This window comes from Heterocephalus glaber, unplaced genomic scaffold (genome assembly GCF_053883595.1).
Source record: "Heterocephalus glaber isolate CG9 unplaced genomic scaffold, H.glaber_assembly_v1.0 deba00001429, whole genome shotgun sequence".
Classification (NCBI taxonomy): Eukaryota; Metazoa; Chordata; class Mammalia; order Rodentia; family Bathyergidae; genus Heterocephalus; species Heterocephalus glaber.
The window spans coordinates 30,569,245-30,596,245 of NW_028258294.1; the positions used below are offsets into that span (position 1 = coordinate 30,569,245).

The 27,001-nt window shown below is 37.1% G+C and overlaps 1 protein-coding gene and 1 pseudogene across 3 annotated transcripts in view; one reads left to right on the top strand and one right to left on the bottom strand.

Moving 5' to 3' along the window:
• Nucleotides 1-27,001, bottom strand: part of LOC101718947 (NXPE family member 4) — a 75,001-nt gene that overhangs the window by 15,349 nt on the left and 32,651 nt on the right. The window contains exon 1 of one of the 3 annotated variants that reach the window (XM_021237832.2): nt 6,305-6,423. The exons of the other annotated variants lie outside the window; for them this stretch is intronic. The gene's annotated coding sequence lies outside the window, so the exon portion shown is untranslated. Of the gene's footprint in view, nt 1-6,304; nt 6,424-27,001 lie in introns of those variants that run through there. 3 annotated transcript variants of the gene reach the window in all.
• Nucleotides 4,989-6,831, top strand: LOC101696310 (ferric reductase 1 pseudogene; annotated as a pseudogene).

The window sequence follows — 27,001 nt, forward strand, 5'->3', positions numbered from 1 at the left end:
CATACTTGTGCTTGATTTAAAGGACTGAAAGTACAGAAGACAGTTTTAATAATTAACCCAGATTATCGTGTGAGATTTGAACAAGGCTAAGTGCAGGATTCCTGTCCTTTTGACCTCTGATTCAGAGTACTTTCCACTACTCAGCATGACTTCAACTCGTAAGATAATCAAATTCAGGTGGATCCTGTGGCTCATGTACTTATTGTCCACTGTACTCAGAAGAAAGGACTCTTTTTTTCTTTTTACCATGTTTTTCTTCAAAAGGTTCAAAAGGCTAGGGTGAGCAAGATATATGGTCTTCTGTAGTGTGCTATCCTTGCAGTTAATGTGCATTTCATCATCATGTTTGGTACAGCAGTTTCCTTTCTCCTAAATTTGTCTCAATAAGGGGTCTACATATGGAAGCTTAGTCACAGGTAGGACCATAGAGCTCTGAGTTTACATAATTAAACAAAATCCAGGAGATCAACAGTTCTTTGAGGAATGAGTAGAGTAAGAGTAGTGCTGCTCAGATTCTAAAAGAACACAAGCAAAACAGGCAGACTTCATTCAGCATTTGGCAAATCAACAAGCAGGTGTTCAAAGAACGGTCCCTGGAGTCCAAGTCATAGTTAGGGAGATGATTCTTATGGTTTCAGAAAGCAAACAAGATGTACTCTGTCACCAAGGCCACACTGCAAGGTGGTCAGTCTTATTTCCATGTGATTAAAGAATAGGAAGAGGGTCCTTACCCTGGAAGAGTGAAACATAAAGACTAGAGAAGATTCAATATCAAGAATGACTCAGGAGCGCAGCAGTGAGAACTTAGCATAGGACTCATTAAGTAACCATAAAGAGCCCAAGCTGTCACAGCTCAATTTTTTTTTTCCCAATAGAAGAGGGTAAAAAAGCAGTGCTGTGACACATGGATAGATAGCTGACCATGGCCCCAGACTTCCCAGCCATGGAGAGGGCCAAGGACTTGGTGCCATTTTTAGTTTTGCAATGGGAAATGGACTGCTGTGCCCATGGCTCTCTTTGAAAAAGCCAGTGAAAAACACTATAGATACATCACTTGTTACTCCACCACCCGACAACAGAGATGAGCATCTATCTGTTTGCTAACTGTGTGGTGGTGAAAACCTGTGCAGAGGCTGGCCTGAGAACTCTGCCAAATAGGGATGCTCATTTTTGGTGCTGACCGTCCACCAGTCAGATCTTCTACTTGTTGAAATTTGAAAGACATGAATGTGTGTACAGAAGAAAGCAGTTGGTAGGTGGGGGTGGGTATGGACTACACTGACCGGAAAGCGGCAACTAACATTTATTGAGGACTTACACATACCAGAAGTATACCATGAGATAGTTACCATTTTCAGACTGGGAAAATGAGGCATGGAATGTTTAAATCCACTAGCTAAATCTGTGGTTAGTAAATGGAAGAGACAGGCCTTGAACCTAGATCTCCAGAGCTGCATTTTTAACCACTATCAGGTTCTACCAGAAGTCATGAGGCAGCAAAATCCATGAAGCAGACAGGAAGAGAGTAGAGATTAGATGTTAACAGCAGAAGTAGGTGAGGCAGGGATAGGAAGTGATTATGTCACTAAAACAATGGAGCTCCACAGTAAGCTAGGTATGCTCCTGAGATGGTATCAAGACTATCACTAGAGCTGCAGCACTTCTTTCACATAGTTCCTCAGCATCACTTAAGATCTCTGTGAGCCCTAGGGCATATTGTGAGTTGGACAAAAAGAAATTTGGAAGAAAATAATTATTTTTCTCCCTCAATTCACAGGCAGTATACTAACATGTATGAAATATATATGTAAGCCAGCTATGTATATTATGCACGTCATTATTTTTGTTTGCGACTACATAAAAGAACATGTTTTCCATGAAGATGAGAAGTGAGACAGGAAGAATGAGCATCATCTTCAAGCCCACCAGACTTTAACACTTTAGTAACACTAGCAGCATGTATCTATGTTTTCATTTTCATGTATCATGTTTTCTATTATGCTGGTATATTCCTTTTAAACAGGTCAAGAAACATGTTTTTTCACAGTGATGTGTGATTGGTTCCTTGAACAACCTTAATGAATGTGCACCTTGACAGGAGAATATGGGCACCTGGCCATCTGGTCAATTTTTGACCTAACTTTGTATAACATGTTTGCCTAATTGAGATTTTTATCCCCACGATCAAAAGAGAAGGAACTTATTTTTAGAATTTGCAAGGAGTCTTCGCCTTCAGGATTGACTGGAATGTCTCCAACATGAAGGTCCTTTCAGTCATGTGATTGTAAAGCGAATGTATGCTCCCTTTTCTTGCAGAAAGCATGAGTTAAGTGGAGTAACTCAAATGCAGATATTTTAGAATGAAAAATGTTCTATTTCATAATATAAATAGATACATAGTTAAGGTGCACCATTTTTCCACAGAATTTATCATTCCTTTGAAGGTGTTGTCTGGTTCTCAGTATGGACTTGAATTGCTCCATATGCTTAAATTACTTCTTGTTTTCAGGATTTTTTCTGTTCTCATTTAGACAGCTATGCATGGCTAATTGGGAATCCTGGCCACTGGAGTAGAGAAATGCAGGTCCAATTTTCTGGTCACTTCTGACTCATGGATTAATTTAGCCAACAGAGACTAGGTTGGACTACTGATGTTAATGATTTGGTATTATTTGTGACTGAATAAATCAAAGTTTATAAATATGTTGGTAATGGATTATTGTGTAACTGACACTTAGAAACCTTGGAATAAGTCAGGTACCTGTTTATAGAGTTTAGATTTTACTTTAAGGAAAAATTCTGCACTGTCATTTATCCTAGAGAGAGATCTATCCTAGGACAGGAACTTGTAGGGCCTTGGATTTTGGAAGGAGGTAGTTTTGTGTTCTTTCTGGGGCTCTAAGAGCCAATTTGATCTAAGAGTTTCTTAAATTCTTAGTTTCGAAGCATAAACTTGTGTTGAGGGAGGTGGTGGTAGCTGCAAAAGGTCTAGTTTTGGTTTTGAATCTCTAAGTATAGTAATATTCAGTAGAACTTAGCAATTATTTTCACCTTGTAATTCTTTTCTTGGTACCGGGGATTGAACTTGGATCCTCCTGCTTGCAAGGTGGGTGGCAGAACCACTGAGCTAAATCCCCGGCCCCTTCACCTTGTAATTCTTGAGAGATTTTTTTTTTTGGTACCGGGGATTGAACTCGGGACCTTGCGTTTGCGAGGCAGGCAGAGGAACCACTGAGCTAAATCCCCAGCAAAACTCACCTTGTAATTCTTATTACTTCTGCAACTAGTAGTAGACTCGTTTAAAATTGTACCCTTATCTCAGCTATTCTTAGAAAAATGAAAGTTGTGCATAAGACTGAACAAAAAGGAAAAAAAGTGCTCTGAAGCTTATTTAGAACAACAGAACCTATTATGTTTCCCCTCTCCTACCCCCAGGGTAAAAATATTGAGCAACAACTAACTCTACAAGTAAATGCTGCAATGAATTTTGAAAATGAAAGACCCTGTCTGAGATATAGCACAAAGGGAAACCCTGATTAAGGGACTCTTATTCCAAACATTTTACGTTGTTAAAGGGATTTGAATCCTTTGGTACATTGAGGTTAACCAGAGTAACAATAAACTTCAAGTCTATCATCAGCCATGGTGGCATATGCTTATAATACTAGCACTTGGGAGACTGAGGCAGGAAGATTGTAAATTGAAAGTCAGCCTGAGCTACATAGGGAAGTCATCCTGGACTGCATAGCAAGATCCTGTCTCAAAAGAGCAAAAACAAACAAACAAAAGATTCAGGTTCAGTCCCATTCCTGCCTAAATTAACTCCCTATCCTAAAGACTTTCTAGAAGGAAGCACATGCCTATTTTAACACAAAATACTTGCATCTCTAATGTTCTATATAAAATATCCCAATTTAAACAACAACAATGATGACAACATCAACAACAAAGAAGTTTAAGGAAAGGCAGAGAGCAAAATGCCACATTCTGGCACGGGCATGTAGCTCAGTGATAGAGCACTTGCCTAGCATTGAGGCCTACACACACACACACAAAGACACATTCCTATGAAATAGGGAAATTAACAGAACAAGATAGGTAACCAGGTTCACACGCTGGAATTACCTAGCAAAAAATTAAAATAACTGATTGATATGACATAGTATAATAGAGAAGGCAGACAACTTTCAAACTGCTGAAAACAAAAACAAAAAGAGAAAAATCCCAAAAGTGGCCAAAGACAAAGGACAAATTACATATAATAAGAGGTGCAGCAGGGTAATTATCAGAAACCATTCAATTGCAATGAGATCTTTAAAGTGCTGAAAAAAACCTGTGAACTGAATCCCAAGTTCAGCAAAAATATCTTCCAAAAGTGAAATATAAATACTCTCCCAAATGAACAAAACCAGACTTTATTACTAACAGAAGTTGTTCATTTAAAATGAAGGAACATGATATAAGAAAGAAACTTAGTTCTGCACAAAGAAATATAGGGTGTTGAAAATAAATATATGAAGGTGAAGTACAATTAGCTTTCCATACTTCTTTTTTTTTTTTTTTTGAGACAGGGTCTTGCTATGCAGTTCAGGCTGGCCTTTAGCTCACTATGTAGCCCAGGCTGACCTTGAACTTGCAGCAATCCTCCTGCCTCACCCTCCTGAGTGCTGGGATTATAGGCGTGTGCTACCACACCTGGTAATTTTCCGTACTTTTAATTGCTCTGGAAAAAAATGATTCCATAAGGAAAAAGGAATAAGCACTGAACTATGTGTTTATAGTACACAGTAAAATAAAATGTATAACAATAAAAGCACACACAGGGCCAGGGATTTAGCTCAATGATTCTGGTGCCTGCCTGGCAAGTACAAGGTCCCGAGTTTGATCCCCGGTACCAAAAAAAACCCAAACAAAAACACACACACAAAAAATGAGAGGTAGGAAGTTGGAAGACCTATTTTAAAGTCCTTGTACCCATATGAAGTAGTATGTTAGTTGAACATTCATTAAGGAAGAAAATAAGTGTGGTACTCTGTGTCTTTCACCATGATGCTCTTCACCACATTGGGACCTTGACAGGCAGAAAGCCATTACCAAATGCAGCCCCTCTGCCTTGGGCCAAGATCCTTCCTGGATTTACCCTTGCTGCCTTCATATTTCTGTGGCCCATTAAATCTGTGGTTAATTATCCCAAAGGATAAGTAACAAAGTGATGCTACGGAATGATTTCTGAACATAGTTATAGGCCACAGTCTGATCGTATTTAACCCGTTTCAATGAATCCGATGACAGTCAGACCAGCAGATCAGATCAAAGTTACTTTGTAACTTTGCAACCATTTAAAGGCTTTCTCTTAGAAGCTTGTGATGCTGAGGATTGCGTTGGCTCTTCACACGGATGTACTGTCAAGCATCATGACTTCTGACCTCTGAAGATATGTAGGGGTCAGCTATGAGTCACATAAGTTCATTCAAAAACTCAGAAATTAAAGTCTACCTCAGACACTGACTCAGATCACATATAGTCTCTATTCATAGTTGTTGACAAGTATAAAATCAATTGAGTGGAGATCCCTAATCCTATACAACCAAATATACTTCCTTTTACAACACATACAGCTACAATAATACTTTTGTCAATGTTATCTCCGGTCTCCTATTTAACCAAATCACCCAGTGCCTCAGACTGTGGGAGTACTAGGAGTTCTTTGAATCTTGGCCATAGAAGGCACACGCCTGTATCTTCTTGTCTTTCACAAGAGATGACCAGTCAGTGATGGTTGAAATGAGCAGTCCCAGCAAAGGCTATTTATCATCCGCATTTTCTCATGACTGGTGGGTGAATGATGATGTTTGTATGTATATTCACGAAGATCACATTGTACATATGTATCCTTTGGCAGGACAAAGTTACCTAGAATGAACTCTAGGGACACCTTGAAGCTATGGCTTGGAAGTGCAGCTAATGGTGATCAAATTTACATGTATTCTCACCAATTTTTAATTACATATAAAAAATGTGATGTGAAAGACTATCCGAAGTATAGAGAAGGATCCATCCTTTACTCCTTGTGAAAGTTCATGGTGCCTGGATGGTTGGGATATGGATGACTACTATTAGCATAGGAGTATGCCCAGTGTTTCACAGCTGTCTGGTCAAAAGCTTTCTTTCTTGGTAAACAGTTCAGTTTCAGGTGCATCAGGTGTTCATGCTCACTGTACCTGTACTCATCTGCTTTGTTTATGTTATTATACATTTTATATACATAGGGAGCTAGAGATGGTATGTAGCCTATCACCCATACCTCAGTTGTTTAGTGATGGCTTGAGTAGTTCTCCAGCCTCGTCTGGCAGTCTTCAGACCACCTTTACATCTCCCCAAAAGCAAATGTTTACCTGGATTCATTGGAACTTGTGGTAACAGCTGCTAGAATAAAAGCAATGGCAACAATGTTACTAGGAATGGATTTACCAAGTTTAAATCTCCCTGATCAATGGAAAACCTATGTGATGATTGGATCTATAGCCTAGCACATGGGGACCACGACCGTGCTGAAGACACACATTTACTGCCCTCTTAAAATATTGGATGGTCTTAGAATTCAGATCCTTCACTCATTTACTGTGGCTGAAGCAGAGGATCATGCTTTTAAAAAAGTAGAGTTGGCAATTTATGTCTTTGGGAATGTGCCTTTTTTCACCATATTATCTGCTATCAACCACCTCTGAACAAGCTAAGACCTTGGCTTTTGCAAGTTAGGTAATAATTATCATCAAAGAAAAGAAACTTGAAGCCTATACTAACTACCTGGAGCATAGTCACGAATTCTAATTTGGAAGACCAGGATCAAGTCTGTAGAGGAATTCTGAAGTCTGGTCTTTAGAAACTGTCATAGTCACCTTTCTCATTGCTAAGACTCAGAGCCCTACATTCACAATTTAAAGGAGGAGAGGTTTATTTTGGCTCATAGTTTCAGAAATTTTCAGTCCACAATTGGGAGGCTCAAATGCAAAAATAGATGGTGGAAGGGCCTGCTGTGGAGGAAAGCTGCTCATATCATGATGCTCAGCAAGCAGAGAAAGATATAGTATTCCCTTCCAGGTCATGCCCCCAGTGACTCGCCTCTAACCAGGCTCTACTTCCTAACAGCATACTCAGTTACTGAAATCATTAGTGGGTGAATCCATTGGAGTATGATCATGCCTCATGATCCAATTACCTTCCAAAAGCTCAGCCTGTGCATGCATGAATTTTGTGGAACATTCTAGACATTCATAACAGATATTTGATACCCATAACAGATATTAAATTCATTTATATAGACTATAAGCTTATGTCAGACCCTCATGTGTAATTCTGGATCCTCAAGGAAATGTTCTGCTTGGGGGAAATGACTGTCAAGTATTTCTTGCCAAGATTTTAAGAGCATTAACATGTAAGAAAAACCAGGTGAGGTGGCACTCATGTATAATCCTACCACTCAGGACGCAGAGGCAGGATTGCTGTGAATTCATGGCCAGCCTGAACTACAGAGTGAGACCCTATTTCAACTCCCCCCTCAAATATTAAGAAACCTGGAACAACATGGAAAAATATTGAGGTAAATACAGCTAGCCTTCTATATCTGTTGATTGTGCAACTATAGATTCAACAAACCACTGATCAAAAAAATGTTTTCTTTTTGAGACAAGGAATCTTGCTTTGTAGGCTGGCCCTGAACTCACTAGTAGCCCAGGCTGGCCTTGAACTTACAGCAATCCTCCTGGTTCAGCCTCCTGAGTGCTGGGATTACAAGCCTGTGCCACCACGCCCAGCTCTGATAAAAATTTTTGAAATAAAAAAATTGCATGTGTACTGAATATGTACAGACTTTTTTCTTGTCATCGTTCTCAACTATTTTTAAAAAGTATATTGTAACACCTCATTCAACCACTAAATATTTATTTTTTTCTTATTTTTAAACATTTCTTGTTAAAATGGTATAAATAATAAAGAAATGATGGTGATTAAGTGGAACAATGAAAAATGCCCAATTAACCCAAGGTATTGAAAGAAGGTGAAAAAAGAAATAAAATATAGAAACCAGCTCTCTAGCTAGCAGATTTAAATCCAGAGATGTAGCAATAGTGACTTGAAATCTGAATGATCTAATCCAGAGGTAAGCAAGCATATTCTGCGAAGTGCCAGATAGTAAATATTTTAGGAGAAAGAAGTTACAAACAAGAAAACAAAACAGGTATGGCATATTAAAATGAACCCTGTGACATTTAATTATACTTACTTTTTTATTTCTCCTTCAATCAATTTTGTGTTTATATACCTCAAAAATATTTCCTCTGTGCCAGTCTTTGAAAGTGTATTGGCACAAAGTTTTAACCCCGCCCCCTGTAGTTCAGGCTGGCCTTGAACTCACTGTATAACCCAGGATGGCCTCAAACTCCATCTCACAGTGATCCTCCTCCCCAGCCTGCTAAATGCTGGTATTACAGGCATGCACCACGACACCCAACTATTCTCATTATTTTAAAAACCTTCCTGATGTCACATGTAATGTACTTGTTTTTTTCAAGCCCCTGAATTATTTATACATTTTATTTTTCCCTTAATCAAATTTACTAGAAAGTTGTCAACTTTTTAGTTTTGCTCCATGAATCAGCTCTTTATTCTGTTGATCATTTTTGTTATTTCTTTGTTTTACATGATGTTCATATCTTATTCTATTTCTATGATCTCTTTACATCTATTTTCTTCAGATTTACCATGTTGTTCTTTTTCTATTCTTGACTTGGACATCTAGTCACAATTTTCATTCTATTTAATAGTTGCATTCATAATTATATACTTCCCTCTTGGTATAATTGATTGGCATCACCTAATGGTTGATATAAAGTACTTTCATTGTCCAATACTTTGCAATTTTGTTGTGATTTACATTTAAATGATGAATTCACAAGTTGTTAAGATTTTCTTTTGATTCAGTATGTGGTCTTTTTTACAACTTACACATGTACTAGAAAATAATATATTGCTTCTCTTTGTTTCCCTGGTGTTCCCCCTACCTTTCTGAAATAAACATTAAATATTTATATTGATTTCTTTTATTTCTTTGTTTCAAATCTTTTAACTCATCTTTCAGATTCTTTCAACTCTATAGTCCATGATGATTTATGGGAGAGTTATTCACCCTGATCTCCCAGCTCACTAATTTTTATATACATTCTACTCTTGCAATAGACTATTGTTTATTTCAGTTATTATATATTTAAGATTAAGAATCTTCAAAAAGTTTTTTTTTCTGACTGCTTGTTTTTGCTTCACATTGTCTATATTTCTACATTATCCCTTTCTAATGATGTTTAGGCTTAATTCTAATTCTTGCTCTGTGTGGTTTACTTTTTTCTCTTCTTATGTAAAGGTTAATAGTTATGTTCTTCAAATGTCTTTTTTTTTTTTCAGCTCACATTTCCCAGAATTTTCTACTACTTTTGATGGTATGGTATCCCAAGGAGAATGAACCAAATTCCAAGTCTTATCTTGTACCCTTGCCAGTGAATTTATGAAGCTAGAAGGCTTCCTTACTACTAAGACCCTGTTTGGTTTTGTTCTGAACCATTTCCTATTTTCTCACTTACAGACATACGAAATTAACTTCAAGTGACACATCTGTATTTTGGCACCTGAAACCCAGCTGCTTACCTATTTTCCCACAGTTCTCTAAGGGCTATTACCTTCTTGAGATCTAATCATCTATACCACAGGTTTTCAACCAAAGGTGCTATTTGAAAATATGTGAGGAAAATTTTGGGATTACTATAATGACTCTGGGTTATTACAGACATTTAAGGCAAGAGGCTTGGTATGGTAAACATCACATAATGCATGGAAACCCCCCACAAAATAAAGTACTGTATCAAACAAAATTATTTGAGTTCTTTTGGGCTGTGATGCTGGAGGAGTTGAAGTTTAGGAAGGGCTCTTTCATTTTCATATGTAGGTTTCTCCTGTCTACCCTCAGTGTCTTTAACGGTGACAGATGCCACTGCGCTGGCTCCAGTTGGTACTATAAGATAATGTCATTTCTCTGTCCACCTTATAGTAGCAAGGTGGCAATAAGTGTTCTAACTAGCACACTGTCGGGGAGTTTACAGAACTCAGAATACTCACTAAGTCCTTTCCCTGTTATGGATCCCAGCTTTTTCCTGCCCTTGTGTTGGCTTCCTCTTCTTAAGCCTTTACCCAATTATGCACATCAGAATCCAGTCATTTGGGACTTCCCAGGGATTTCTCAGTTTCTGTAAATATCTGAAATCTGTCACCTCCTTTTCATCTCTGGCATCTCCAAAGTAATCTCAAATAATGACACCAGCATCTTCTATTAATATACTATCTTAGGATCTCATTAGGAATGCTTTCTTAACAGCATATTTGCCATAAAGAACATGGATTTGAAAGATTAGAGCAACAAGAGGGTTTGCATACACCAAACAGAATGAAGAGCTAAACTCAAGTGTAGATGGCAACTAGATGCTTTAAAAAATTTTTTTTTTTTTTTGGTACTGGGGATCGAACTCAGGACCTTGTGCTTGCGAGGCAGGCGCCAGAACAACTGAGCTAAGTTCCTAGCCCTAAAAAATTAAAAAAAAAAAAAATTAAAACCAGGACCTTCAACCAGGCGTGGTGGCACATGCCTGTAATCCCAGCACTCGGGAGGCTGAGGCAGGAGGATCCCTGTGAGTTCAGGGCCAGCCTGAGCTTCTTAGTGATTTCAAGACCAGCCTGAAGTATATAGTGAAACCCTATTTCAAAAAACCAAAAATAGGGCTGGGATTTAGCTCAGTGGTTCTGCCGCCTGCCTCGGAAGTGCAAGGTCCTGAGTTCAACCCCCAGTACCGAAAACAAAATAAATCCCTGCCCCCAACAGCAACAACAAAACAAAACACCAAAACTAGGGCCTTTGCACTACGCTATATCCCCAGGATTTAAAAATTTTTTATTATGCAACAGTCTCATTAAGTTACCCAGGCTGGGCTCAAATTTGCAATCTTTTTGCCTTTTGCTTTGTTTTTCCCTCTTGCTTTCTTGACTCAGCCTCCCAAGAGTGCTGGGATTATAGGCAGGAGCCACCATACCCATAGAGCCTTGTTGAAAACCTAATTTTGAGTTGATCCTGCCCATGACCTCTATAGTATGATAATCATGGATCTATGGTTCCATTTTTGCTGATGTTTTGTAGAAAATATTGAAGAAGCCAGTTGTCTTATATTTCAGAATGGTATATGGAAAAATGAAGAGGAGAAAATTGAATTTTCTATTCTTTGTAAGTATTTTGGGATCCAGTGTCACCTGCTTGAAGACAGAACAAAGTAATGAAAAATTATCTGCTTATAATTAAAGTTGCAATTTAAAAACATCTGCCTTTGAAAATAAGCTAACTTTTCTTTGCTCTAAGATTGCTGCAATTGTGAAAATGCAGGAACTGAAAAATGGTACAAATTCTGGCTCCTTTGACTTGAATAATGTGCTCAATGGTGTGGGACAAATTCCATCATCAGGGGCTGCTCAACCATGTGTGGAAGCACCAGATCTGTTTCCAAACTCAGTGCCGTTTTAGTCATTTTCTGAGACAAAATATCCAACTTCAACAACTTAAGGAGGAGAGGTTTATCTTGACTCACTGTTTTGGTTCATGGTTGGCTAACTCTAGGCAGAGCAAGATGGCAGAGAAGCATGCTCAAGGAAGAAGTACTCAGTTTATGGTAGCCAGGAAGCAGAAAGAGAAGCGAAGAGCCATGGAGGGAGAGATACCTTTCCATATCATATCCCATGAGCCACCCCTAAACAGGCACCACCTCCTAAAAGCAAGTCAGCTGTGAACTCATTGGTGGACTAGTCCACTGATGCGTATAGCACACCCATGATCCAATCACCTTTTAAACAAAGGAAGCTTTCAGGGGACATTTAGATCTAAACCATAACAAATATTTTCTCCTCCTCCCTCACCACCCCTTTCTTCTCAGTATTTTCCTTTCCAAGTTTTATGTTTTTCTCCCCTAAAGGTTTGTGACTCGGACAATCCAGTTTTGAAATGAAAAAGCAGCACTCAGGTCCCAGTAAGATGAATTATAGTCATCATCCAAAAAGCCAGAGAAATAAAAATGTTCCAAACATGTTAGATGTTCTAAACCAGCACACCTCAACATTTTTTGGTGCAAGAGAATAGTTTCATGGAAGACAATTTTTCCACAGACCAGTGATGGGATAGTTTTGGGATGATTAAATTACATTATATTGTTTATTTCTACTATTATATACATACTATTATTATATTTATAGTATATACTATATTATATGCTACTATACTTTGTTTCTACTATTATAAGTGCATAATATACAGCTAAATAATTATCACCATAATGCAGAACTAGTGGGAACCCTGAGCTTGTTTTCCTGCAATTAGACAATCCTCTCTGAGGGTAATGGGAGGCAGCAACACCAAAATGTGTTCATTATGTTCAGTTTACTCTGTAATCTGGCTTTGGTTGCTGTCAATGCAGAAGACCCTGCTTCACAAAGATAAGATGTTGGAAATGGAAGTAGGCTTTTCGGTGCTTTTATGGAAATCTTAAGATATTCTGCATTGACTTTAATACAGAATGTATGGAGAGTTGAAGTTGTTTCAAACATACTTTTAAGACTTCTGTCATTTGTGATCTCAAACAGTTGCTCCTCTTTTAGCACAAAGTCAATTCACCTGACTTGTTCACAAATAGGTCACGTATATATTCCTTCTCAGTTCAGGTTTTCTTTTTTCTTTCTTTCTTTTTTGTGGTTGGGAAGTAATGCTCAAACTCTTTTTGAAAGCTGATATAACTTATCATGCACCATCGAGGAGAAAGAAGGCCCTCTCTCAGTCTCTTTCAAAGTCTCTGCTAATGTTTGAAACATGTCAAAAATTCTAATATTTATTTGTTACCCCCATAATTCTAGTTTGGCTTTGAATGTAGCCATTTTGTCTGCCAACTTGAACACAGCTGCCTTTCTCCCCTGAAGTAACAATTGAGTTTGTGGAGCAAGTTAAATATGTCACAAGAGTAAGCAAGTTTTGTGATCCATTCTGTGTCACTGAAATGTGCCACCAATGGTGTTTTTCTCAAGAGTGGCTCCCATAACTCAAAAAGCCTAGCCAGTTATCTACCTTTAGAAAGCCATGTCACTTGTGTTTGAAAGAAGATATGTGTGCTCTACATCTATTTCCTCACAGACCTGTGCAAACAGATATGTGTCAAGACATGTACTTTGATATGGTTGATCATTTTATTTTTTAATTTTTTTCATGAAGTTTATTCATATATTTTAGGTATACAATATGATGACATTCATCATAGGGAACTTGTAGCTTTATATGATACATCTTGGTTCTTCTTTTTTCCCCATTCCCCTGCCCTCCCTTCAACCCCTCCACCCGTCCCTATTTACAAAGATTTTGTTTGCATTTTTTCCTTTCCCTTACCCCTCCAACTTCCCCTACCCCTTTAGACCTTTTCTTCCTATTTCACATTATCAATTATACATTTTGATCCTTATTTACACATCTAGTTTCCTTATTTACACTAGAGAAACTATTCTTCATTTACACATGTGTTTTATTTATTTCACTTAATAGTATGGCCTCAATGGGCATCCATTTAGCTATAAATGTCTAGTTTCTCATTCTTTATGGCTGAGTAGTACTTTGTTTAAAAAAAAAACCCACATCTTCTTTATCCAGTCTCCAGTTGATGGGCAACTGGGCTGTTTCCAAGCTTTAGCTATTATAAATTGTGCTGCTATCAATATGGGTGTGCATATATTGCTGTGGTATGATTCTCTTAATTCTTTTGGGACAATACCCTGCTGAGGAATAGCTGGGTCAAATGGGACCTCTAATCCTAGTTTTTTGAGATATCTCCATATTGATTTCCACAATGGTTGCACCAATCTGCACTGCCACCAACAATGGAGAAGGGTTCCTTTCTCCCCACATCCCTGCCATCATTTGTGATTGGTTGATTTTTTGATAGTAGCCACTCTTTCTGAGGTGAGGTGGAATCTCAGTGTTGTTTTCATCTGCATCTCTCGAATGACCAGTGATGTTGAACATTTTTTCATATGTTTATTTGCTGCTTTTACTTCTTTGTCTGAGAAATGTCTGTTCATTTCAAATGCCCATTTTTGAATTAGGCCTTTATATTTGGGGGGGGGGTCCGATTTTTTTAAGTTCTTTATATATTGTAGATAGTAGTCCTTTGAGGAACAGCTGATAAAAATGGTTGTCTGTTAGCTGTGTTGGTGGTTTCTCTTGCAGTGCAGAAGCTTTTTAATAAGATGAAATCCCACTTGTTGATTGTACTAGTTCATGGGCAACTGAGGTTTTGTTCATAAAGTCTTTTCTTATGCCAATATCTTTAAGAGTTCTACCTAACTTGTCTTCCAGAAAGTTTAGTGTTTCTGTTTTAATATTTAGATCTTTAATCCATTTCAATTTTAGTTTAGTGCATGGTGAAAGATAGGGGTCTAGTTTTCATCTTTGGGAGGTTGAAATTCAGTTTTTCCAGCACCATTTATTAAAGAGGCTATCTTTCCTCCAGTGAGGATGGTTGGCTCCTTTATTGAAGATGAAGTGGGTGAGTGTGTCTGGAGTTGTTTCTGCATCTTCTAATCTGTTCCACTGGTCCTCAGGTCTGTTTCTTTGCCAGTACCATGGTGTTTTTATCACAGTGGCTTTGTAGTATAGTTTCAAGTTGAGGATTGTGATACCCCTTGTCATGTCTCTGTTGCCTAGAATTGCTTTTGCTATTCTAGGTCTCTTCTGGTTGCAAATGAATTTTTGGATTGTTTTCTCTAGTTTTATGAAATATACTGTTGGGATTTCACTTAATCTTAGCCAAAAGGCTGAGAAGCAATAATATATTGTTGGGATTTCAATCAGGATTGCATTGAATCTATATAACAGTTTTGGAGGTATGGTCATTTTCACTATATTGGTTCTTCCTACCCGGCAACAAGGGATGTCTTTCTATTTTCTTATATCTTCTTTGATCTCTTTTTCCAGAGTGCTATAGTTTTCAGTGTAGAGCTCTTTTGCTTCCTTCATTAGACTGATTCCTAGATATTTCATTTTTTTGGATGTTATTGTAAAAGGAATTGTTTCCCTAATTTTTCTCTCAATGAGTCTGTTATTTGTGTACAGGAAGGCCATTGATTTTTGAGTGTTGACCTTGTATCCAGCTACTCTACTGAATCTGGCAATTAAGTCTAGAAGTCTTTTGGCAGAGTTTTTTGGGTCTTCTATGTAGAGTATCATATTGTCAGCATATAATGACAGTTTAACTTCTTCCTTTCCTATCTTTATTCCTTTTATTTCTTTCTCTTCTCTAATTGGTGTGGCTAATGTTTCCAGAATTGTATTGAAGAGGAGTGGTGATAATGGACATCCTTGTCTTGTTCCTAATTTTAGCGTGAAGGTTTTCAATTTTTGACCATTTAGTATGATGTTGGCTGTTGGTTTTTCACAGATAGCCTTTATCAGGTTGAGATAAAGAACATCTATTCCAATTTTCTATAGGGTTTTCATCATACATGGGTGTTGGCTTTTGTTGAATGCTTTTTCTGCATCTATTGTGATGATCATATGGTTTTTGTCCTTGGCACTGTTGATATAGTATAGTACATTTATTGATTTATGTATGTTGAGCCATGCTTGCATCCCTGGGATAAATCCAACTTGGTCAGGGTGTATGATTTTCTTGATGACCTTCTGTACTCTGTTTGCCAGTATCTTCTTCAGGATTTTTGCATCTATGTTCATTAGGGAGATTGGCCTATAGTTCTCTTTTTTTGATCGGGTCTTTCTCTGCTTTTGGAATCAAAGTAACACTTGCTTTCAGGAATGAATTCAGAAGTATTGCTTCCCTTTCAATTTCATTGAAGAGTTTAAAGAATAGTGGCAATAGTTCTTCTCTAAATATCTTGTAGAATTCAGTATTGAAGCCATCAGGACCTGGGCTTCTCTTTGTTGCTTAATTTTTTTGTTTTGATTTTTTGATACTGGGGATCAAACTCAGGACCTTGTGCTTATGAAGCAGGTGGCGGCACCACTGAGCTAAATCCCCAGCTCTAGTAAAGCTTTAATTATGTTTTCAATTTACTGATTGTAATTAAGGTGTTTAGAATTTTTATGTCTTCTTCGTTAAACTTTGGTAATTCATATGTATCTAGGAATTTGTCCATTTCTTCTGTGTTTTCCATTTTATTAAAATACAGGTTCTCGAAGTAGGTGTTGATGATCCTCTGGATTTCTGCTGGATCTGTTTTTACTTCACCTTTTTAGTTCCTAATTCCATGGATTTGAGCCTTTTCTTTCCTTTTTTTGATAAGGTTGGCTAAGGGTTTATCAATTTTATTTATTCTTTTGAAAAACCAACTCTTCGATTCCTTAATTTTTTTGTATCATTCTCTTAGTCTCCATTGCATTGATTTATGCTCTGATCTTTATAATTTCCTCCCTTGTATGAGCTTTGGGTTTGTCTTGCTCTTCTTTTTCTGGTAGCTTGAGGTTCAGCATTAGGTTGTTTATTTGAACTTGCTCTATTTTCCTAGTATGAGCATTCACTGCTATGAATTTCACTCATAAAACTGCTTTCATTGTGTCCCATAGGTTCCTATATATTGTTTTGGCATTATCATTTAATTGTAGAAACTAGTTTCTTCTGTGACTCATTGGTTGTTAAGGAGAGTATTATTCAATTTCCATGTGTTTGTGGAGTTCTTGCAGTTTCTTATGCTATTGATCTCCAGTTTAATTGTACTATGGTCTGATAATACACAAGGGATAACTTCAATTCCTTTGCATTTACTTAATCATATTCTATGAGCTAGCATATGGGCTATTGATAATTTTAATTATATCCTGTAAAACATTATTAAGCTCTAGTGACATCTTTCAGTTAGCCAACATTTCTCTGTGGATGACACAGTGTATAGACACACATTGAGAAGTGACCTTCTTGACCCAAATAGTGAAACCAGAAAACTGTCCAGGCATGGATGCCGCTCCATCTTGAAGATATACTGACATAAAATGACAAATTTAATTTTCCTGATATGTAATCATTCACACACTTGAACAGTTGGGCAGCCACCCTGTTGGTTGACAACAAAAGTAAAGATAACCTATCTTCATGCACTGATAAATATATTGCACAAAACAAGCATTGTTGCTTTGTTGTGAACACTGACACTCATCAACCTGGATTAAGTACCATAGTGACTCACTAATCCTCTCTAACAACTGGGCCTCAGTATCCTCCACTAATTCATCAATTTATCTAGTTATGATGCCAGCCAAAAGAGAAGCATGTGCTACATTTTGAACAGCAACCTCTCCTAAAAGTTCATGGCAAATGTCCTTAACAGCAGATAGGGTCAACTCTTCACCAGCAGTGAAGGGCTTTTTAGATTTAGCAATGTGGTTAGCCACTAAGAATAATGCTCGTAGTGCAGACACATTTGATGAAGTGATGGCCTTCAATAATTGTTTCTGTTCTTTGTGTTTATATTTTTTCTTGTGAAAAACAACAAGAGCATGTTATTTAATGCAGGGTGCGTGGTGTCCACATGGCAAAGCAGTTTTAAAGGCTTTATGGATTTGTTGGGTAGTTGGTCACCATACATTATACAAAGCAGGCTTAGAGAATGTGAATCACCAGTTGCAGTGAACCCATAATTTAGGTAGGACTCTTGGTATTTCCTTCAAATTTTCCCAGCAGTCTTAGTCTTCCGCTGTCTCATCACTGGGCCTTTTCCCATTTTTAAAGAACTTCTCCAGTGATGATTATTCTATGCATAGCAACTTCCTTTCAAAGAGTACAATATGAAGAAGGGGAAGAGTAACTCCTGCAGAGGAGAAACCTGATAAACACTGCCTCAACCAGATGATCAATATAAACATCCGCAGTATTAAATCATAATGACATGTCCCCATAATATGATGTGATGGCAATGACACTTTACTCCTATGTTCTTCTTTCCTCAAACCCATCCACCCAGTCTAAGAGAGAAAAACAAAACAAAACAAAGCAAAACATCTCAGTTGAAGGACATCCCATATGTCTTTACCAATATTCCTCAAAACAAGGAATCTATGAAATTTCTATAATTGAAAGAATCTTGGGGATAAATAGGACACACATGTCTAAATACTGAATAGTTTCTCTGGTGTGAGAAATTGAAAGTGTAAACAAGGATCAAAATGTATAATAGATAATGTGAAATAGGAAGAAAAGGTCTAAAGGGGAAGGGGAAGTGGGAGGGGGAGGGGAAAGGAAAGAAGGGAAAGGAATATGAGAAAAGGAAAAATGGAGACGAAGTCTTTGAAAACGGGGGGGAAGGGGAATGGGGAAAAATATAAGAGCCAAGATATATTATGTAAAGGTACAAATTCTCAATAGTGAATGTTAGTATATTGTATACCTAAAATGTACCAATAAAATTAATGAATAGAAAAATGAATCTTGGGAGATAAACATTCATTAGACAAATTGAGACATTTAAATATATTGTGGATTTTAGTACATGAAGATACTTTAATTTTCACTTATTAATTGTAGCAATGTACCATAGTTTAAATGTTACCATAGCAAAATATTCCACATATATACATTTTTAAAAAGTCTAACAGTTTATTAGAAAGAATGTAGACTTTTAAAAAATCTCCTCTGTCATGAATATAAGTTGAGGTTTTTCGGCTACGGTAAAATCTGAATCAAAAACAGAAATAAAAAAATCCAATAGTGTATTAACACCTTTTCACTCATTTGCCATACTGACAGTGCAAATACAAATCTGGTCTAAATGTACACACTCCCAAGCAACAATGTACAGCTTTCTTTGTCCTCCATGCTAAGAGATGTAAAAGCTTAAGGGCCAAACAATACCAAATGTATAGGCTTCAAAAACCACCTAAGCTAAGGGCATTCACTAATTTTAGCTAAGATACATCTGGAATACAGACAAGTGGTCACTCACATACAATGTGAAGTCAATTTTTTGAAAAATAAACTTTAGTGGAACAATCCTGAAAGGTACAACAGAAGAATGGCAGGTTATCAGTTTAAGGTGCCAGCCAATTTGTTTCAGCCACTTTGAGCCCATGTCTAAAATCTAAAATTTAGTTACCGTTCCGTTCCCTATGCTGAGAACTTCCTATCATGTCAGTAACTATGTTAAGAAATAAAGGAGACTTAGGTGAATTTTTTTTTTATCACAACTACTGTATCAATTGTCTACAACCTCAACAGCTTGTGAAAGTCTGGGAAATGTTCATGCATAATGATAATGCCTCAGGTGACTTAAAATTGCCACATACAATGGTACATCATCAACCCTTAGTGAAGCCTTAAAAAAAAAACAGGTTGGAAAAATGGGTTAAAGGAGGCAAATACAGTATCTGCCTTTAGAGCTATAACTCAGGAATTCTCTCAATTATGAAATCTTGCAGAGAAGTTATTTTCTTTTTCAAAATTTAGTTGATGACATTGCTTACTCTAGATCTGTTATTTTTTCATCGTCACTGTCTTGTGAATGATCATCTGCTCCATCTACTTCTGGTAAATCTACATCCTCATCTCCATCCATGTTGTTCATCATCTCAGAGAAACGATCAAAATTAGACATGTCTTCATCAGAATCATCCTCCCAGTCTTAATTATTGAAGTCCACCATAAGTCAGTTAAGCTTTGCCCTTTCTTTTGTTAATCTAGGCCATGAATGGCCAGATTCTCCTTTTTGTAAACAACATAAAATTGATCTGTCCTTTTATGCTTGAAATCACTTGGATCAATACAGTGAAAAAGATCAATTTCATTTTTTAAAAGAATTTTATTTTATTGGTACATTTTAGGTATACAATATAATGACATTCATCATTGGAAATTTGCACCTTTACATAATCTCTCTTGGTTCTTATTTTTTCCCCTTCCCCTGCCCTCCCTTCAACCCCTCCATCCCTCCCTATTTACAAAGACTTTGTTTCCATTTTTAAATTTTCTCGTATTAATTCCATTCCCTTCTTTCCTTTCCCCTACCCCTCCCACTTCCCCCTCCCCTTTGCTCCTTTTCCTCCTATTTCACATTATCTGTTATTATAGCTTTTAGTCCTTATTTACACTTTCAGTTTCTCACACTAGAAAAACTATTCGGTATTTACATGTGTGTCCTATTTATTTCACTTAAGAGTATCACTTCAATGTGCATCCATTTAGCTATAAATGTCTCTAATTTCTCATTTTTTATGGCTGAGTAGTACTCCATTCAAGATTAGTAGCAGTTATTTTTATTTTTTTCCCCATTAATTTTATTGGTACATTTTAGGTATAAAATACAGTTACATTCATCATTGGGATCTTGTATCATTACATGAGTCTCTTGGTTCTTATTTTTTCTTCCCCTTCCCTTGCCCTCCCTTCACCCCTCCACCCTTCCCTATTTGCAAAGACCTTGTTTCCATTATTTTCCTCTTCTCATATTTTTTTCTTTCCCTTTTATTCCTTCCCCTACCCCTCCCAATTCCCTTGCTCTTTTAGACCTTTTCTTCCTGTTACACAATATCAGTTATACATTTTTAAAATTACAATATTAAGATCTAGGAGACATTACCACAGATTTTACAGAATTTAAAAGGATATAGAAAGCATATTACAAAAATCTTTTTTTGATATAAATTTGACAACTTCTAAGAAGTACCTTGGAAGACAAATTAATGAAACTAACTCTGGAGGAAATATAAAATTTGAATAGCACCTATTAAAGAAAGTATATTCCTAGCTTGAAAACCTACCTATATGACAACAGCAGGCTCATAAACATTTTAACTCATAAATTATATCAAACAATTAAAGCAGAAAAAAGAAGGAATACTTCTCCCCTCATTTTAGGAACTCAACATTGTGCTAATCCTAAAACTGGACAAAGATAATAGAAGAAAAAAGTATGAACATAAATAGAAATTTGTTTAACAAAATAAACTCTTAGAAGTCAGAACTGGCAGTATGTACAAAGTGGTTTTATTATAGGGATGGAAGTGTTGTGTCGGTTCAGCATTAGAAGATCCACCCCCAAAAGTCATCATTTTAACAGAGGAAAGGAGAAAACCATATGATCCTGTCACTAGTTGGAGAAAGAGTATTGGACTAAATTCTACAGCTGTTCATGGTAAAAGCTATCAGGAGACTAGAAGTAGAACAGAAACTTCTCAACAGATCAAAGACATGTACTCCATACTTCCAACAAAAACTCCTTCTATGAATGGAGACGATACAATGCTTTCTCCCTAAAGTGGGGAACAAGTGCATATATGCCTACTCTTCATCTGTCCATTAGACTTTGAAATATAGGTCTAAACCAAAATAGTCTGGCAATAAAATGACACAACTAGGATAGGATTGGCATGGCAGAAGCAAAATCTTTATATGTAGATGAAATGATCATCTACAGAGAAAATACTAAGAAATCTCTAGGAGCCCCTAGAACTTGTACTTGAATTTAGCAGGATTAGAAAACACAAGGTATACATAAAAATTCAGGTCTGTGTATACTTGCTATAAATGAAGAACTGGACATTGAAATTTAAAAGTTATGTAGGAGTACAAAGGACCCAGAAAAGCCAAAAACAAAAACAAAAACAGTGTTGGGAGATGTTTAGTACCTAATTTTAAGACTTCTTCTAAAGCTACAGTAATCAAGGCAGTGTTGGTGTAAGGAAAGACATATAGATCATTTGAATAGAACAGAGAATCTAGAAATAGAACCACACATGTATGGTCCACTGAGTTTTGAAAGATTATTTAACATTAACATTTTATAGAATATAAACTCAATTCAAGAGCAGAGGAAAAGAGTGTTTTCAGTCAATGGCACTAGAACACCTGGTATCCGTATATAAAAAATTAACCTCAACCCTTTATTTCTATAAATAAAAATAACTTGAAAGGACCTACGAACCCAAATATGAAAGACTAAAACTATAAAACTTTAAGAAGAAATTATAAGGGAAAATATTTTTGAATTTAGGGTAGGCAAGAACTACCTAGGATACAAAAAACATCATGTATAAAAGAAAAAAAAATTGACAAATGAGATTCCATCACAATTTAGAACTTTAAATGACATCATTAAAATGAAAAGTAGTCCTTAAACAGACCATATTTACAATGCATATAACCTATGACCAGAATATATAAAGAATTCTTAGAGTTCATTAATAGACAACCCAATTAAAATGTAGACATAAGAAGATGATAAATAGCCAGTATAGCACAAGGAATGGTGTGCAATTCTAGAATCAGAAAAATACTAATCAGTACAATAATAAGATTGAATTATACACTCATTAGGGAGATGAAGTTAAAAGTTTTAAAAGCCTTGACATGACTTTTTCTTTTCATTGGATTCTCCCCCTTTGCGTTTAGTTTGTCACACCCAATGGATTCATTCTGCTGGGTTTCCTGGGGTGTGATCCTGTCTTTTCCTAGGGTATTGTCTAAAATTTTTGGAGTGCTGGTTTGGTATTCATGAAGTTCCTGAGGTGCTCTTTCTCATGAAAGTATCTTATTTCTCCATCAATTTTGAAAGATAGTTTTGCAGGGTACATCAATCTGGGTTGGAGGCTGTTTTCCTTTAGGGCTTGAAATACATCACTCCAAGCTCTTCTTGCCTTGAGGGTTTGCATTGAGAAGTCTGCTGTGATTCTGATGGGCTTTCCTTTGTATGTGATTTGTTTCTTTTCTCTCACTGCTTGTAGAATTTTATTCTTCTGTTGGATTTCTGGAATCCTAACTATTATATGCCTATGTGTAGATTTTTTTTGATTAAGGCTATTTGGAGTCCTATATGCCTCACTTATCTGTATGTCAAGTTCTTTTCCCCTCCTTGGGAAGTTTTCTGCCATCACTTCTCTAAAGAGTTTTTTTATGTCATCTGCACTCTCTCCTCTTTCTTCATTGACTCCAATCAGTCTTGTGTTATTCTTCTTTACATCGTCTAGCAGCTACTGGATTGATTTCTCATGTTCCCTTACAATTTTAAAGCAATTTTTCTTTTCCTCCCCACTAATGGCAATCTTATTTTCTATATGTGAAATTCTATCCTCACATTGGTTCATTCTGCTGCTCAGACTTTCAGTGGAGTTTTTAATCTCTTGGAATTCTGTTTGTATCTCTTTTATGGATTCCACTTGTTTCCTATGTTGAAATTCCATCACGTTCCTTAGATCCTCTATTTTTTTATCTGTGTCCTCTCTAGATTTATTAATCATGTCTTGCACCATGAGCAAAATCTTTGCTGTTATCTGAGTAATTATTTCTGATTTCATTTTTCCCAGATCGTCTTTTGTTGCCAGTTCATAGAGTCCAGGTGGTTGAGTATCAGAGTGTTCCATCTCGTTTCCCTTTGGGGTTGCTGTAGGTGATCTGGAAATCTGTTTTTGAGGCTTGTTTAATGTGTCTTCTCATTTCCACGGGGCGGGGGGGGGGTGCTCCTGTCGCCCACGTGGCTCACCTTCTCTGCCCTAGGAGCTTGGGATGGCAGGGGGGGAGCTTCCTTCTGGGTGGTGGGACCGGCTGAGCTTCACTGCCCTAGGAGCCTGGGATGGAGGCAGGGAGCTTCCTTCTAGGTTGATTAATTGCATTTAAATGTATAAAATTATCATTTCCTCCAAGACAACCGAAAGTAAGTTTGGATTTTTCAAATTTTACATTAACATCTTTACTGTCTTCAACACAAAATTCAATGAATACATAGTCCCTTCAATCATACCACTTTGCAGAAGCAGGCTGCATTGTGAACGGGGCAGGGGGACAGGTGAGCTGGTGGGCGGGCCTCTAGCAGAGCCTTCTGGAGAGTGGACTCCTGTCTTGTGGCATCTCAGAGGCATTGTCTCCCTCTCCCTGGTCGGAGCCTCTTCTCCCTCTCCTCAGGCAAGGGTGATGGCGGCTCAACCTGGCTCTCCACAATGCACCATGTGGATAGAGTGGCTTGTTGGTTGGGGAGAAGAGGAAAGTGTAAGAGAAGGGGCAGGTGGACGGAGAACAAACGTGCATACATGCGAGAGAGGGGTAGTGAAGCCGGGCATTGGCTGGTGACACAGCAAAATGCCTGGGACACATATATACATTTGTGTCATGGTGTAAATGTGTCACAATAATATAAGATGTTAATAGAAGAGGGCAATGTATATAGGAACTCTCCATTATCTTCTCAATTTTTTTGTACATCTAACACTGTTTTGAAAAAGAAAATATTAAAATTGTAAAATGTAATTATTAATGTGAATTAATAATAAAAATTTCCCCAATCTTTACTCCAAGGCACAAATTTTATACCATCTGTACCCAACATTACTTTAGTAATAATAGAATATTTTAGAAACAGAAAAAATGTTGAAAATTCCCCAAACTTTTGTGAGGAAAATAAATGAAAATGTGATGGATTAACTAATGGTCAACTTGGAACACCCAACTGAACTGAGTCAGTGTGGTTCTGGGCATGGAAGACCCACCTGAGGATTGTTGCCAATGGCATAAAAAGAGAACTGGAGGGGAAGATCATTTGGTGTTGATTTTCATGGAGAAGCTTGCTGGGGGTGGTTTTCCTGATGCGAATTTGGCTTTTCTGTAATCATAGGAGGAACTGGGGTCCTCGTTGTCACTGGGAATGGCTGCTGTTCTTGTTAAGGGAGCTCTGATCTTTGCTGTGTCACTTCCCTGCTCCAGTGGAGATCCCTCAGCCTCCTGGCACAAATCTTTCACCCTGCCGGCTCAGGCTTTCTAGCTTTCACCCCTGACCTTTGGGCCTTCCTGTTGAAGATCTTCGATGTGGACAAGCATGAGATATTGCTGTGGGCCCTAGGCCACTGGCTGGACTCATGGAAGATATTGCCTTGGACTTTGGCCTTCATTGGGACTTGTGCAGGATATTGCTGTGAGATCCAGGCCTTGACTGGATTCTTCGGGTCTCTAGTGCGTAGCTAGATCTCTTGTACTCCTCTGCATTTGATTTTTTGGGTGAATATTATACAATAATCCTATAAGTTATGTGTCATGTAATAAATCTATTCTTTTGCAAACCCTGACCATACAGAAAAATTAATTTTACTATGGAATGTAAATTAATAATCTTAAACTACTAGCCAGTTGAATTCTGTAATATAGTGGGCAAAAAGTTTTATGGTTATGTTAAGTTTATCTCAGGATGAAAATGATGTACTTCTGTTATATTTTGTCATGTGGAGACTACTTGGAACCACAAAGTCAGTATGAAGTTATTTAAAGCTAAAGACATTGGAGACTCAACAGATGCAGAAATAAGCCTTTCTTGGGCTGGGGATTTAGCTCAGTGGTGCTGCTGCCTGCCTCACAAGTCCAAGGTCCTAAGTTTGATCCCCAGTACCAAAAAAAAAAAAAAAGAAAGAAAAAAGAAATAAACCTTTCTCCAAGCTTTTCTTATCTGACTAAACACAGAAACTTTTGGGAAACAAGGCAACAATAAATCACCTCTCCTGGTATGGTTCATGGCCAAGAAAAAGATAGAAAGACCACTCTCAATATAAAGAATCATCATCACAGAGTTTCTGCTCTTTTTTTCCAAAAATACCATTCGTATTTCCTAAAGAAACCTGTTTGTTCTTCCCATAAAGGTCTTTTCTCCTTTCTGCTTTTCTCTACTAAGTTAGGTATGTGAACTTTTAATCATTTAATGAGCTAGCAACTTCTTTTGTTGGCTCCTGTATGCATAGGATAAGCCTTTTTCTTTTGTTAATCTGTCATTTGTTAGTTTAAATTACAGTCTTCTGGTTACTTGAGAAGGTAGATGACAAAAATGGTCATTTCAACTGATGCTAAAAAGTGTCAATAACATGCAGCACTCATTCATCATTTAAAAACATACAAAAATAACCTTTCAACCACCTGAGAAGTAATCAGTATGAAAATGTTTATTAAAATTCTACATTAAATGCATTACACTTATTTGTGAAAATTTAGAAGAATTCATAATAAATTTAAGAACAAGTCACCACAATTTTAATTCAACATTTTTCTGGAGTTGAAGCAAAAGTAAGAACATCTAAGAAGAAAAAAGGAATGAAAGAGAAAGAAAGTGAGGAACTGTCTTTATGTAGTGATGACATGAAAGTCTACATAGATGACCCACCAATTACTAAACATAAAACAGGTCAAGTTGTTTGACACACGATTGGAAGACAGCTAAATGGTGTCCCCTCACTCATGTCCATCTAGACCTCAAAAGGTGACGTTTTTGCAGATGCGATAAACTGAAGATCTCAAGAGAAAATTACCTTCAAGGTTGCATGATTCCTAAATCCAATGACTTATGTCCTTATAAGAAGAAAAGAGAACACAGAGAAACACTCAAAGAAATGTGTTGGAGTGATGCTGTCACAGCCAAGGAATGGCTAAAGGCCACCAGACAGTGAAAGCCCCGCAAGAATCTCAACAATTTCTGTTGTCTGAAGTCACACAGCCTGTCATCTTTGTTATGGCAGTCCTAGAAAACTAATTCAAAGATCAGCATCAATACAATGTTGTGAGGAGTAAATTGTTAAGGTAACTAAGTGGGGACCGCTTGGATTTGGAAGGGACTGCTGGACTGGACTCTCTTTGGTGGATAAAGAAGCAGCTGCCCAAAATTTATTCATTTTATTTTTTTTCACTAACTGGACTCACAGCAAGTTATTACATGTAGACCCCAATAGGCATTGCATTTATAAAACCCATTTCTATATCATTTTGTTTGACAGATAACCTGAGTAGAAACATGTTATTGTCCTTAAAGAAATTTCTTGCCTTTATTTAAATTAACCCACTCATAAACTATATGAACCACAATCATTAAGCTATATACCTAAATGTTTAAACCTATACAAAACTGTTTTCCATGGACCCCCCCA